The sequence below is a fragment of the Narcine bancroftii genome, chromosome 1 (genome assembly GCF_036971445.1).
Source record: "Narcine bancroftii isolate sNarBan1 chromosome 1, sNarBan1.hap1, whole genome shotgun sequence".
Classification (NCBI taxonomy): Eukaryota; Metazoa; Chordata; class Chondrichthyes; order Torpediniformes; family Narcinidae; genus Narcine; species Narcine bancroftii.
The window spans coordinates 429569346-429586098 of record NC_091469.1 but is presented as its reverse complement, the minus strand read 5'-3'; positions in this window follow the sequence as shown (position 1 = coordinate 429586098).

Here is a 16753-nt window from a genome sequence, read left to right as displayed (position 1 = left end):
TATATACCCTATGTGCACACAAGACACCAGGTGACGTAACAGCGGAAGGTAAATAAACATTTCTGGGTGAAACAGTTAAAGCACTTTCTGGAATAAATGAATATTTAAAAAAGATTCTGGAAATCTAAAATAAAGATAGAAAATGCTGTAAATACTCAACAAGAGAGACAACATCTGAGAAAGAGAAATAGTGATAACAATTCAGGTTGAAAACCCATTGTCCAAAATGGGAAAGAAAAAAAGTGATTATGGCAGAGGGATAGAAAAGGTAAATAGCAAGAGAGAGAATTCTGTCTCACTGATCCATAAATCCATTGAGCTCATCCCAAAAGCAACCCTAGTCACACCTTATCACTGTTGTCATCTGTTCTTCCACCACTCTCTCTGCAGCTTGGAACCAACTTATTTTCTCTCTTTCCCAGTTATTACAAACAATCTTTGACCTGAAAAGCTAACTTTTTTATTCCTCCAGAGATTCTGCCTGACTGGTTGAGTAATTCCAACATTTTCATCCTTTTAAATCACTTTCCCAACATTATGTGTGGGCTAAAAGATCAAGAATGCAACTCTTTATAATTCTATCCTTCTGTCAGATTGCTGCTGTACTCATTTCCAACTCACTGTTATTATCAGAGCCATTGACATTGTTGGACTGAAAGAAAATAAATTCAGACTTTATCAACATTAAAAAAAACAAGAAAACCAAGTAGGTGACATATTTGTAATGAAAACTCTCATGAAGTATTAATTTAATTAAAATGTGGACTGGTCATTAATAATGTGTAAAGTGTAGTCTGGAAACCCAGTGGATGAAACTTAATCAGTTGGTCTGATTATCAATTATTTCAAATGGCTCCTCAATTTACTAGATTCTGATTGTACACAACTCTTACTCTCCATTAAACAGCAAAACTGAACAGGTTGAAATATTTTCTGATCACATTTGTCCTGTGGTATTTAGTATTGATTATTCATTCAAAATGCAATTTGGTGAATCAAGCACATAAAGGTCATTTGTGTTGCTTAAGCATCAGGCCACTACTAATTAATTGATTAGCAACTGTTAAAATCTAAATTTCCACTGTTTACAGGGAAGGAAAAATTGGAACTGGAACATGAACAAATCAACTAACAAATAATTTTCTCTTGATCCATTGGCCCATATATTGAAATCTCTAAAATCAACATGACTTCTTTTCCTCATTAATCTTTGATCTTATGTTAAGACTGGAATAGAAGGATTGAAATTAGTCTTGGACAATAGCACTAAATGATAGGCCAATAGTTCCTATGCAAGTTCAAAATAAAAATGTTCTTCTGAGTTAATAGACTTAACATTATTGCAGACAACTGATCCATCATCATATTTTGTTAAACCACAATGCATTATTTTGTTCCATTTTTCTCTGATTCAACTCTTCTCTGTTCCATAAACTCTAAAAGATAACTAATTTTGATTCTCCAATGCAATATACTCTACCTTTATTCTGCTTCCTCCATCATCAAGGTGCTAAGAACTCATGCACTTTATTACTAAAATTCATGTTATCCATTTTCTGTGATTCTGTCATTGGTGGTTCCCTTCCTTTCCAGAGTCCAGAAGGTCAAACCAACCCCAAATCCTCTTTTAATTGCTTTCTAGTTTATGATCAAATTCTCTCGATGCTCTGTCTTGCTCATGAACCTCCCCTCCTCCTCCACAAATTTATTGCTCCTAAATCTTTCAAAAACTTACCTTCTTTCTTTAGCTGATATTATACAAGTTCTCTTTTATCAGGCATTATTTCATTTCCTTCATATCATAGAACCAAAAAAGCTATAAACAGGTGTTCTAGCCCATATAATCAGTGCTGAACTATTTTTCTCCCTTATTCTAAAGGTATACACTCAAGACTGTAGCCCTCTATAACTCACATCCATGTAGCTGTCCAATCTTCTCTGAAATATTGAATTTAAACCTACCTCCACTGGCAACTCAGACCACACTCTGAGTGAAGAGGTTCCTTTTAATGTTCCCCTTAAACATTTCACCTTTAACTCTCATTCTTGTCTTACCCACTCTCCGTGGAAAAAGCCTGCTTGCATTTAATCTATCTATACTCCTCATAATTTTAAACACTTTTATCCAAGTATTCTTCAATGCTCCAAGGAATAAGGTCCTAACCTATTCAATCTTTCACTATAACTCAGTTCCTTAAGTCCTGACAACATCCTTATAAATTTTCTCTGCAATCTTACAATGAATTTTAGAATTTAAATTTAATATTGGCATATTTCCTGTATGTTGGTGTCAACTATTTTTATCCTGTTTTCTCCAACTGACCTCAACTGGTTTCATTCTTAACCATCTAGCTCTGGTGTCACCCAGTGTGCATCCCTATCCATGGTCACCATCATGTACACCCCAGCGATACAATTTGGGTATTGGGGCAAAATACAAGAGACCTTGAAATTTGGTTAGGAGTCATATAATATATTGGTTATGTTTCTAAACTCCATAGAATGCAATGTACAATTTATTTCTCTATGCCTGGTGGGCATGTGTTGAGATGGGGACAATGGGTATGGGTCAAATTTTTTTAGGAGGCACACTTGAGAAATAAATTGTAAAACAATTAATTCCTTAACCTTCAATGTGATGTGTAACTGATAGTATTCACAATTCTTAAATCTTGAGTTCATCTAAAATTTACTGAAAGCATCTACCTCCACCACACTGGAATCTTTCATAATATCTTCACTCCCTCTGTTTTGTCATTGCAGCTTATCAGACATCCAATACTGGATAAGCAGAAACTTCCTCCAACTAAATAATGGAAGGTTAAAAACAACTGCCTTTGGTTTCCATTACAAGCTCCATTCCCTTGCTAGTCACACTTTCCGTCTCCCAGCCCGCCATTTGAGGCAGAGTCAGACAGCTTGGAACCATTGCATTCTATTTAAGCCCACAAACAGTTTCCAAGCACATCTCTGTTCCTCCATTGTCTGTCTGTTTCCAAATAATAAATCCAATTATCTCTTAACCCACCTCCTGTGTTACACCCTGTATTATTGAGCTCATCCAATTTTTATTCACCACACCTGCCTTCATTGATCCCTGCTCAGGAAAAAAAAATATTTTTAAATTTTGATTTTTGTTTTCAAATGCTTCCATTGCTTTGGCTTTCTTATCTGCATAAATATCTTGAGCCAAATCTGCCTGTGATTTCTGCACTTCACTAATTATGACCTCTTGCAGGACCCTGATTTTAATCACTCTAACTTTATTACAAGTTCATATTTATTGTCAAGAGCATATATACATAACATCACATACAACCTTGAGATTCTTTTACCCTGCAGGCGAGGCAGTTCATCTCTCTAACTCTTTAGATATTTTTAAACACCCCTCAAGCTCTGCCCTATTTGTAAGATGTTCCTTAAAAACAAATAGTCAGTGATATTGTAAAATGGAATTTTAATAAGTTTGGTATTAAATTTATTTGATAAAACTTCTGTGAATCAACTTGGAACAATAAAGCATAAGAAGATTGTTGATTCTAATTGCAATGAGCTGTGCTTATAAATGCATATGACACATGAAATGTTCCAAATTAATGTTCACTCGTGTTCCGTTTTGGTTCAATAGGAGCAACATGTTTCAAAAAAAACTCTTTTATTTCATTTAATGATGACAGTGAATTTGTTGTCAGACACCTAAGTAAAAATGTGCATATGCACCAAAATTCTTACTTGTTAGAAGTAAGTTACCAAAGGGATAATAAATATAAACAATAGATAAGTAATAAATATTAAGGTTACAATTAATCCAAAAAATACTGGTGTTTCAAAATTCCCGACTAGTTATTTGCCCTTTATATATAAAAAAGTGGTAAACTACTTAAAGAAGGTAATTAGTGTAATTTGGTTATTGGAAAATAAACCCAACCATGAAAATGACATTAATTTGTGATTTAAGAGTTGCAATAATTACCAAATGTGAGGGAATCAATTGATTTCCCATTTCGTCTCTGGTGTGAGTCTTTGTGGAAAAGTATTTGAACTTCAGGCCATCATGCCAAAATATTAACAAATGATTTCATGGGGTAGCTCAATACTAAAACTTGTTCCAATTCCACCTTTGCCCCTCAGAGATTACTTCATTAGCACTCATCGAGGGCTGCAGATCTGTCAGCACAAACGGGGGCAGGGGGGCGGGGGGATGGGACGTACTTGATCTCAAAAGGAACAAGGAAGAAAGCATTTTATTGCATGTTTTTAAACTTCTAATATACATCTTGATGAGTCAACTGAGGAGTACCTGAGCAGAGAACGGCAATGAGAGAAGAATACTAGATTTAGTCTTGAATCAAATCATTAGAAATTTACATGGTGTGTTTTTGTGAATGAAATAAAATATCTACCCAATTGAAAATTTCTAATTGCAAGCATGACTTTAGAGAAATCTCAAAGTGTTAGGGGTCAGCTAAAAATTATATATCTTTCAATTAAGGATGTAAGACAGAATGTGTAGCTTGTATCGCTGGGTGAAATGTTGTGCATTGCTTCTTAGACCTATTTTCACCTTCAGTGCTGGAACAAATGTTTGCTTCACATTGGTAATGATTCTATTTATACCTCAAGCAAAGGACTTACTGGAAATATTACTAGCTGAGGACCAACATGAGGGCAATGTGATTGGCACACATTCAATTCACTTTTAACACAAAAGCAACCAATCTCTCTGCAGCAGAAATTCAAATCTTTTCTTTGTCACTTCTTGGCGATTGTTGTGAATGGGAAATTTCTGGATTTTTTTTAATGAAGACTATCAATGTGAAGGAATTTGCTTCTGCTTTAATCTGAATTTTTTTTTTTGCTGATGGCTGCCAGAGCTAAACAAAAAAGATGCATCTGCCTGTCCATGTCATTTGCATATATTAAAAATGCCAGACCCCCAACTGCGATTGATCAGAAAAATATTATATTGTGTTAGCTGGAGGGAAAACACATCCCTTTAACTCTCAAAATTTTATGTATTTTATTTTGGTTACTTTTTTATACATTAATTATTTTTATCGCCTTTAACCTTGTAGGGATGAAGCACAGGAATTTTAATATTGGCTATGTTCCAACAATGAAGCAAAAGAAATCTGTATCAGAGATGCAAAATGATGTTTGAGAATTATCTTGTAACATATTTGTAGAAAAGTTTTATCTGTAATTCAAGGTCACAGCCAGCAAGCCAGTGATGTCATTTCCACCAGAAGTGACAGAGCAGCCAGGCCTGGCGGGCCTATATAAGGCAGGGCGAACCATCAATAAAGTTAGTATCAACTGTACTCACCTGGTGTCAGTGTCTTGCTTTCATGCTCTGCCATAGCCGGCGCTACATAGGTGACCCCCAACGGTCTAAACAGAGCTTTGGACCCGACAATGGAAGAACAAGCAACATTTCAAGCAGTTTCACTGAAACTGCCAACATTCTGCAATTTGCAGCTGTTGGTATGGTTTGAGCAGGCCGAGGCCCAGTTCCAGATTCGATATATCACAGCTGATGCCACGAGGTGAGCTCAGCCACCAAGGTCATTGATTTTCTCCAGAAGCATCTGGAGCAGGGCAAATACATGTCTATTAATCTGTACTTTTGGGCTCACGGAATGCGCGCATGTGGCCCGACTGCTGCACGTGTACGGTTTGGAGAACAGGGCCCCTTCCACTCTCATGAGTGATATGTTAGTGTTAACTGATGGTCACAAGCCTTGCCTGCTCTTCAAGCAGATCTCTCTGAAGCAGCTACTGGAGGATATCTAACTGCTGTTCACTGAGGAGGACTTAAGCGACCTCAGGAAGGTTGTGGCTCGAGTGGACTTCCTCTGGGAAGAGGACTCCAATATCATGGTAAACCAGGTCACAAGGCCTCAACCAGTCACAGATGACCAGCAGGTCAACAGACTCCCCCGTTGAGCAGTACTGTTTCTATCACCAACGGCGAGGTTCGGAGGCCTGTCCGTGCCACCTTCCCTGCGTGTTTTAGGGAAACACCATGGCCAACCACTGCTAGTGGCTGCGGCAGCTGGCCAATAAGACAGCCTTCTCCACATGTGGGACTCCTTATTGGGGAAACAGTTCCTAGTCAACTCTGGGGCCGAGATCAGCATCCTGCCACCCTCAGCTCACAACACTCACAATGGAAAACCAGACCCAGCCCTGAGGGCCGCAAACAATTCCAACGTCCGAACCTTCGACACCCGCACCATCCCACTTCATCTTGGGAAGAGCCTGTTCACATGGATATTCACCTTGACAGCAGCAAGGGGGCAGACTTTCTCAGGGCTCATTGCTTGTTGGTAGACCTCAAAGGAGCATGGTTAGTGGATGTCAAGACTTTCCAAACTTTCCCTCAGAGGAGGCCTAGCTACCCACTCCCCCCCCCTCCACTTACATTCCGTCACCGCTGACAATAACGAGTTTGCACGTATCCTGGCGGAATTCCCCTCCATTGTGGTACCACAATTTACCTCAACAGAGCTGAAACACAGGGTTCAGCATCACATTCTCACTAATGTTCGCCCCTACACTCGAGGCTATGCTGCCTGGCTCCCCCCCCCCACCGAGAAACTCAGCCTCACTAAGGAGGAGTTTCAGGAGATGGAAGAGCTGGGAATATCGCGGTGGTCCGACGGTCCCTGGGCATCCCCCCTACACATGGTATTGAAGGCAGCAGGAGGATGGAGACCATGTGGGGATTATTGGTATCCCCTGATCAAGTCCACCATGCCAGACAGGTATCTGGTGCCCACGTACAAGATTTCACTGCAAACTACAAGGGGTACAGATATTCTCCAAGGTTGACCTCATCAGGGGCTATTACCAGATCCAAGTCTACCCAGAGGACATTGCTAAAACTACTATCATCACACCCTTTGATTTGTTTGAGTTCCTTAGGATGCCTGTTAGGCTTAAAAATATGGCTCAGACATTCCAGAGGCTGATGAACATAGTGGGCTGGGATCTCAAGTTTGAGTTTATTTACTTGGATGACATTCTGATACCCAGCTGCCACCACCAAGAACACACAGCCATATAAAACAGTTATGCACTCAACGAGTTTGGTCTGACCATCAATCCAGCCAAATGCCAGTTTGGCAAGAGACAATAAACTTCCTGGGCCACAGAATCAATTCAGGTGACACCTCTGCCCGAAAAGGTAGAGGCTGTCAAGCATTTAACCTAGCCACATATGGTGAAAGGCCTCCAGGAGTTTGTCAGTATGATTAATTTCAACCATTGCTTCATACCGGCGGCAGCATCATGTACCCATTATTCTCGCTCATGGTGGGGAAGCAAAAAGAGGTCAAGTGGAACAAGGAAGCATCAGAAGCCTTCCAGAAGGCCAAAGATGCCCTGGCCAATGCAACACTCATGGTGCATCCAAGGACAGATGCCCTGACCACCCTCACAGTGGACACATCCAACACAGCAGTCAGGGGTGTACCTCAGCAATGGGTTGGGGGGCAATGGCAATCCCTGGCTTTCTTCAGCATGCACCTCCAGCCCCCCTGAGCTCAAGTACCATGCTTTCGACCATGAACTCCTGGCATTGTACTTAGCAATCCAACACCAGGTATTTCCTGGAGGGGAGGGAATTTAATGTCATCACAGATAACAAGCCATTGCACATTGCCTTCAATAAAGTGTCAGACCCTTGGTCAGCCAGGCAGCAGGGGCACCTGTCCTACATATCCAAGTTCACCTTGGATATCGAACACATAGTTGGAAAGACCAACATGGTGACCGACGCACTGTCCCAACCAACAGTCCAGGCAAAACAGACTCTATCCCTAGGAATGAATTACACAGCCCTGGCTTGGGCACAACAGATGGGCCCTGACATCCTCGCATACTGGATGGTAGTGACAGGACTCAAGCTGGCATGATGGCAATTCAGCCACATGCAAATAGACATTGTGGGACCCTTTCTGGTGTCATGGGGGGCACAATACCTATTGAACACGGTGGGCCATCTAACAAGGTGGCCAGAAGCAGAACTACTGGCGGAAACCTCAATGGAGGCCTGTGACAGAGCCCTGATAAACTCCGATTCAGAGTCCTGGAGAACCTGACATCAGACAGGGGCATACAATTCCCCTCAGGGCTCTGGGCGGCCTTAGCCAGCCTCCTGGGAACCCAACTCCACCATACCATGGCATTCCATTTCCAGGTAAGCAGATTGGTGGAGAGGTTCCACAGGCACTTCAAAGCAGCGCTGATGGCCCGACAAATTGCTGTGGGTTCTCCTGGGAATCCAGGACTTCAATGTCTCAGCAGCTGAAATGGTGTATGGAGTACATATGAATTCCCCGGGGAATTACTGGCCACCACCAGAGAAATGAATGAAACACCAGCAGTCCTCGATAGACTGAGAGAATGATTCAGCACAATGGCCCTGATATAGCCTTCAGTGCATGGCCAGCCAAAAATGTTCATCTCCGGGGACCTGAGAAGCTGCACATACATTTTTGTGTGGCAAGGGGTGCACCGGGGGCCACTACAGTGGCCATACAAGGGGCCATACAGGGTGGTCAGGCATAAAAGGGCTATATGTGTGCTGAACATCAGTGGCATGGAGGAAACATTCACTATTGTCTGGCTCAAACCAGCATATTTGGACACCAGCCAGCCAATCAACCCATCAACCGCATGTCGCAGAGATAGGCCACCCAAAACCAAGGACAGCACCCTGATTGTCTGTTCGGTGGGGGGGGGGGGGGGGGGGGATGGGGGGGGCATGTGGCAGTCTACGGCATCCCGACATGCAAATGGCATCCGAATGCAGTGATCCTGCAGGACCACAACAATTAAATCAGCTTTCTTCACGAGCTGCTGGCCACACACTGGCAGGAACGCCGGCCTGTCCACAGCCAGCAAGCCACCGACGTCAGTTGCACCAGAAGCAGAGTAACAAACAGTCCTGGAGATCCTCTATAAGGCAGTGCGAATCGTCAATAAAGTTAGTATCGACTGTACTCACCTCATGTCAATGTCTTGCTTTAAAGCTCTGCGATAGCACGCGCTGCAGGCTTCTCTTTAGACTAGTATTCACCACCAAAAAGATACATTCCAGCTCTATAAAATTCATCATGACTCATGTGAAGAGAGAATAATAATTTTCAGCAATAGGAAACAAGGATTGCTCTGGATTGGACAATCTAAACTTTATGTCCAGATTTATAATTCCACTTAATAAGTGTCAGAGACAAGATCAAAGCTTTACAACACAGGCCTTTGAGTTTTGTTGTCTTACTGGAGAATATGAAATACCATTTATAAGATGCAGTGTCAAGCATAACCTTTGGCATAAGGCTTGCAATAGGACGGTCTATCTCAGTATACATCGTGTGAAGGTGTATTTTTTTTTAATTTGGCTCTTAGTAATAATGAAAAGCAGTAAAGGTAAAAACAGATGCCCATGGAAACATAAACCAGTAATCAAAGAAAATAAGATGAAAAATTTATTTCTACTTTAATTATGATAGTTAAAGAGAAAGTTGTTTAAAAATTACAAATTTAAGTGATGCTTGCTTTTATATGCTAATTATTATCAACTAATTAACTTACTTCTAGCAGGTTTTTTTTACATTAACGACATTAAGATCCTGTTGATGTGGATGCAAATGGTTTCCAATCTTTCTTCGGTCATCTATGTTCATAATTGTTAAGACTACTTAGTAGCCCAGCAAATGTAAACATCATTCGATAATTGAGATCACAATTTTCAAGTTTAATTAACTAATCTTACCAAACATTTCATGTTTCTGTTGTCCTGATCATGAAGTTATTCTTGCAAATTAAGTGTTTTATTTTACTCCACTTGTACTTTCAAAGAACATGCCAAATTAACTGGGAGTTTACTATTATGAAGGATTCTCAAATCTATAATTGATAGCCAAATTCAAGATAAGCTAAAAATCAATCTAATCATGTTTTCTTTAATTCCATTTCAAAATAGTGTTGATATATATTCAGTTTTATATATAAATATATACATTGTTTTGTTTCTTGGTAGAAATAGCAAATGGCAAGTAAAATCACAGAAAAAAATCTCATTAATGAGAGGAAGAACATTACGATGGGTAAGTCCCTAGGGCTTGATGAGATTTATCCTAGGTTATTGGCAGAGGCAAGAAAGGAGATTGTTGGGGTCTTGGTAGATATTTTGGTGTCCTCTTTCGTCACATCTGAAGAGCAATAAAGACCAAGCAAGGAAATTGCAGACTAGTGAGCTTTACTGTGGTATTAGTAAAATTATTGGAGAAGATTGCAAGGGGACTGATTCACTCACCTTTAGAAAGACATGGGCTTATTTGAGATGGTCAGCAGAGCTTTATGCAGGGGAGATCATGTCTCACAAAAGTGATGAGTTTTTGAAGATATTGATGATGGTCAATATCAATATCAATACAAATGTGATCATTCAGCAATCAAATCTAGGGATTACTGCAAATTGCTGTGCTGAGTATCTGGTTGTCCTTCACAGCCTACACTAAAGCCTTATGCCACCTCTGCTTGGTAAAACTATAATCTCAGTTCATTCAAATGGATTGGCTCATTTTCATGAAAATGGTCAGTGTATATTCTTCATATTAATTAATGAACATTAGTTTAATTTGCCTTTCATTTAATGTATTTATGTTTTATCATCCTTTCTAAGCTTCCAAATGATTCTTATTTTCTGACTTGTTGCGTGAAGTTCAGAAAACTTCAGCACAATCTATGGGTGAAATTTCTGTTGTACTTGGCAGAAGAGCTTCAGTGCCAGGACCTTGGAGTCATTGTGAATCACGTGACAACAGAGGTTAGTGCAGACATGGGATGAGCATAAGGCATGGACAAGATCCAGGTCAACCTGATCCAATGGCATTGGTCTTCCCAGTATGTAGTGGTGGAAGATGTAGTTCATCTACAAGAGGTAGTCTTTTAAGAAAGCAGCTTCTATCCTCAAGGGCCCCCACCATCTGGACCATGCCCGCTTCACTCTGCTATCATCGGAAAAAAGATGCAGGATCCTGAACACGAGCACATGGCGACACAAGGACAGCTTCTTCCTCTCAGCCATCAGATTTCTGAATGAACAATGAACCATAGACACTGCATTTCTTTGTCTTTTTTTGCACTATTTTTATTTATTTTGTAATGTATTACATATAAATGTTTGCACTGTGATACTGCAGCAAAACACCAAATTTCATGATGTATTCATGACAATAAATTCTGATTCTGATAGGAAAACTAAAGATGTTAAAGTGATGGGTTATAATGAAGAAATTAAGCCAAAATTAATTCTGGAGGAAGGGAATGTCATGGATCAACTGTGCTTGATTTGTTTCACTCAGTCCTGTTGATGGTCGGGTAGTCCAATTATGTGCCAGATGTGTTCAAATCTATGCCTTTGACACTTGTAGAAGATACAAAATGGAGATTATCTCAAGTGGAAACAAACAGTGAAAAAAGAAATGAAATAATTTTCATTGGTGTAGTTTATATCTGCAAAGTAAATATACCATAAGAGCACAATCCATTAATAGTGAGGGTGATAGAAAATATTATCAGAGCATTGTTTGTCTGACAGCAACTTTTTTATGTTTGAGCTTAACCACTCAACTACTTTCACCTGAAGTTGCTACAGCACAATGATCTCCCATTTTTTCCTCTCAGGAAATCTGAATGCAAAATCTGATCAAAGTTAAAATAAAATACCTGTGGTGATACACCACTAACCTACTAAACATTGTCATGTTTATAATGGAATACCTGTGTACCTGTAGAAGAGCAACACCTGGCCGACTGTCAATCACCCTCCGGGATATAAGCTAGATCCAGCCCTTCGTGGCCAGTTGCAGAGCTTGCAACAGTATTCTCACAGCCATCTCTGTGGAAGTTTATGTTGAATAAAGTCTGTAGAACAGACTTTATGTTTTGTGTGTTTGCTTCTGTTCGATAGCGCACTGAAATCCAAAGACACACTGACCAGTGAAACTCCTGCCAGCTAAAAGCTATATTTTCCTATGTTTCAGGTATTAGGGAGGGAACATTTCCTTGAGAATTGCCAGGATTATTTCCAACTGAAGAGTGATTGCTGGTTAAAAGTGAAAAACATATTCCATTCCCATTCTCTGGAGCACAGGAGGCCGAGGAACAACTTGAGAGTGATTTATAAAATCAATGATGTAGTGGTCAATCAGAATCTTTTCCCAGGGATAAATCTCTCACACTCTAGAGGTCATGCATTTAAGATGAGGGGGAAGAAGTTTAAGGGCAAATATTTCACACAGAGTGGTAGGGCCTTGCCCTGGCAGCCAGGAGTAGTGGTGGAAGGAGATACAAAACAGCATTTAAGTGGCTTCTAGAAAGACATATGAACATGAATAGGATGGAGGGATATCTACAAGGTGCAAGCAGCAGATTTTTAGATTGATTTGTACATCATGTTCAACAGAGACACATGGGTCACTAGTATTCCCGTATGCATTTTCTTCCATTTAGAGATACAGCATGGTAACAGGCACTTTCAGCCCGTCTAGGGTGGCCATGCCAAAGGAGGACAAGTTCATAGGTTACCATATATTATCATATATAAATACAGTGTGCTTAAAAAATATTTTTTTATAAGATTTCGGTATTGTAAAAACAACAACTGCAAACACACTGTGTGTATAATATATACACATATATATAGTGTGTTTGCTGTTGTCATTTTTGCAATACCATTTAAATCTTATTAAAAATATTTTTTTAGTGCACTGTATTTATATATAGTAATATATGGCAACCTATGACCATGTCCTCCTTTGTAATGGCCACCCTATCTGCCCACATGGCTGATTAATCTATTAACCTGTACATCTTTGGAATGTGGATGAACACTTAGCAAAAAAAAATAGATAATATATATATTTCTTTGAGAGAAGCCAACATGGTGGAAAAAAAAAGACAATTTGGTAAAGCGTGATCCATTCCAACAAAGTCAAAATGGTGTTTCTTGTTAAAATGTATTGAGGTTTACTGAGCAGAAAAGTGAATGATAGTGCCTCAAGCAACATAATGAGACTGTTTTCCCAGACAATTGTTTGCTTGTCTTTTCAATCAGAAACTATATATGTGGTGTGAAGTATAAAAAAGTGATGAAAGATATATGGGAGGTTTGAGGAATGAGACGTGTCAGGAATATTTATTCACCACAACCCTGATATTAAAGTATTCTGTTATAAGTATGTACATACTTGAAAGTAACTGTAAGAGCCTTTGTGTTTAATGCAGGCTCTGAAGCATGTCTAAGAATTAATCAAAGTTTAAAAATGTCAAAAATGTTATGCCTATATCTTCAATTAGTTACTCCAGTCCAATTATAAGCTCCTGCTTGACATTTTGTCTTATGTCATTTTGTTTTACACTCATATATTCAAATTTTGATGGTCTATAAAATGTGGTTGTATTTTTACTGTTCTTTTTACATTTAAACAGTTTATTAAGCCTGGCCCACAGGGGAAAAAAAAATCTCATGGTTATGCGTGATGTCATACTCTGATAATAGATTGTAACGTTAACTTTGACTTATTTTCTTTACAAGATAAAAGAGTGAAAATTTGTCTTTGTCTATGAGCTAATTATTTTTTCCCACTGTACTTCCCAATTAGTTCAAGGAATGTCAGAATTTCTGGTGCACATCAAACATCAGAAATTCATATTTATTTGCTATCTCTAACATATTTTGTACATGGAGATTAAATTGACTGATCAGGAAAATGTCTTGTATTTTACTAATGTGTTGGTTAATGTTTACCCATAAATTAATAAACATTTTCCATTGGATTGTCCCTTTATTTTATTTCACCAACAGACATTAATAGAGTATAATTTTGACATTGAAACTATGAGCTGAGGCATATCCTTCAGAAAAGCTAAGCCAAATGCAAAAATGTAATTTATCAGATGTCGCTGCTCTCCCCACAGTAAGCATATGCAGAGAAAAAACATGTTTCCTTCCATTTGATCATCTTCACAGCCATCTCCAATATTTGTATCTATTGTATAGTTATTGTCATGTTTATAATGGTCTTATAATGTGTCTGAAAGGATTGTTGATTGGAAAGTATTTATTTTGAAGCAGCAAAAAAATATTTACCCAGAAGCGGTAATTCTAAGTGTGGAGAAGATAAAGGGCATATATGCATTGGTCAAGCCATTTGTTTGGATTCTATAGGTCGTAATTGGGGTCTAAAATAATGACTAATGAGCAAGCAAAATTCAGTGGGAATTGTTCAAGAAACATATTTGTGTCATTACTACGTGGACATCTAATGTTGACTCAGAATGTGCAAGCCAACAGGTGATTAAATTAGAATGAAACATGAAATTCTGCAGATGCTGAGATTGAAGGAACACTGGACAAACTCAGCAGGTCTCCCAGCATCCATAGAAGGTAAAAATAAATAACTGATGTTTCGGACCTGAACCCTTCTTCAAGGTATGTACAAAATCCTCAATTAAAAGGCTGGAGAAAAGGGAAGAATTGGCTGGGGAGGACTACAGACCTACAGACAAAAGGTGTTAATTGGCTATGTGGAAAAGACAGGCTAGAGGAAAGGTGAGAATTGATTGGGGAAGGGGTTGTTTTGAATCTGAGACTCAGAACTAGGTGAAAGGGAACAGAGGAAAAATGGAAGAGAGAGAGAGAGAGAGAGAGAGAGAGAGAGAGAGAGAATGCGCTTTCAAGCTGTCTTGTAAAATGGGGTTAACCAGGCAATTTGCCCAGTTAGCGCCCCACTCACAAGGCAGCTTGAAAGGTTCCGACCTGGTCAGTGGGCTCCCAAATCAACCGGGTCCCTGCCCTACCTCGGAGGTAGTCAGGGAACCCAGTTAAACTTACCTAGGTCTCGTCCACCGGCAGCTTGAAAATGAAAATGGCAGACCTAATTATTCTAGTGTTGTCAGCACTTGTGTACCTGTGTCACCAGGCAGCATGTTGATGCCAAGCTCAAATGTAGAGGAGGAACTCAGCAGTGCAGCTCAGGACAGGTAATATTAGAACGTGGTTTAAACATGCGTCCCAGGAAGAGTAAGATTAAAACCTTTTACTTCATTCATCCGGTGAGTGTGTGCACGTCATCGTGGGGGGGGGGATCCCTTTAAATCACTGGGTTGGTAATTTAATGGGGCAATACCCCTTCAGGGTAAAAGGTGCTGAGGTGTTGTTCCTCCCATTTGCAAGTGCTCTCACTCTGGCAGTCCAAAGGAATGGGGTAGGAATTGAAATGGGTGGCCACTGGGAGATCCACGCTATTGTGATGGATAGAGCCAAGGTGCTCAATGGAGCGATATCCATTCTGGGTCCAATCTCTCCAATATAGAGGAGACTACACCAGATGCAGTAGATGATCCCTATAGATTTACAAGTGAATGTTGCTTCTCCTGTGTTCACAGGGGGATGCCAAAGGTTAATTGGTGGGAAGGGAGCACAAAGGAGTCACAGAGGTAGCGATTCCTGTGGACAGGGGAGAGTGAAGAGAGGAGAACATGTGAAATATGGAGGGATCATGTAGTAGGTGGCAGAAATGTTGAATGTGGAAGCTGATAGGGTGTTAGGCTGCATGACTTTGGCCTTGCTGCACATGCAGGTGGAGGGGCCAGGGCAGATGTATGGATCATGGAGGATATAAAGGTGAGGGCCTAGACGATGGTGGTAAATGTGAATTCACATTTTTTGAAGAAAGATGACACCTTGAATGATCTAGCATAAAAGACCTCATCCTAGGAGAAGATGTGACAGAGATGGAGGAATTGAGAAAAAGGAATAGACTCCTTACAAAGGAACAGCCTGCAAAGTGGTAGTAGTTCATGTACTTGTGGGAGTTAATGGGTTTGTAGAAGATGTCTGCTGAGAGTTTGTCTCCTGATATGAAGACAGAGAAATAAAGAAAGGGGAGAGTGTTGCTCGAGATGAGGTTGGGGTGGAAGTTGGCAGCAACGTGGATACTCATCAACGAAGTTCATGATGGAGCACCAAAGTAGTCATCGATAAAGTGGAGGAAGTTTTAAGGGGCCTTGCCTGTGTAGTCTTGTCACGTGAATGTCTCCATGTAGCCAACTAAAAGGTAGGCACAGCTGGGGCCCACACAGGTATACATGGCTACTTCTTTGATTTGGAGAAAGTAGGATGAGTCGAAGGAGATCATTGAGGGTGAGGACAGGTTCTGTCAGCTGGAGGAGGGTGATGGTGAAGGGGGACTGGTTGTGTCTGTTGTTGAGAAAGAAATGAAGAACTTTGAAGCTTTGAAGTCTATTGTGTGGATGATGGTAGTATAGAGTGTCCAAAAAGATGAATTGGTCAAGTTCAGGGAACTGGAAGTTGATGGTGATGAAAGGCTCATGAGGTATTGCCGATCTTGGTGGGGTGGTACTGGACCGGGGGAATTAAACAGAGTCAAGGTAAACAGATACCAGTTCAGTAGGGTAAGAGCATGTGGAAATAATGGATTTGCTGGGACAACTTGGTTTGTGGATCTTGGATCTTGCAGTTAGATTAATCAGATTTAAAATGCAAATTTAACATGATTGCTCCCATTTTGAAACTTAATGTGCACAACAGGAGCTGTATTAGATATAAAGCAGATAGAACATATAAGTTCACTGGGATTGTAAGTTTTTAGATGATGCAGAATCCAACTGGCTGGATATCCATCACCTTGTACACACCTCTCAATGCTACCACATA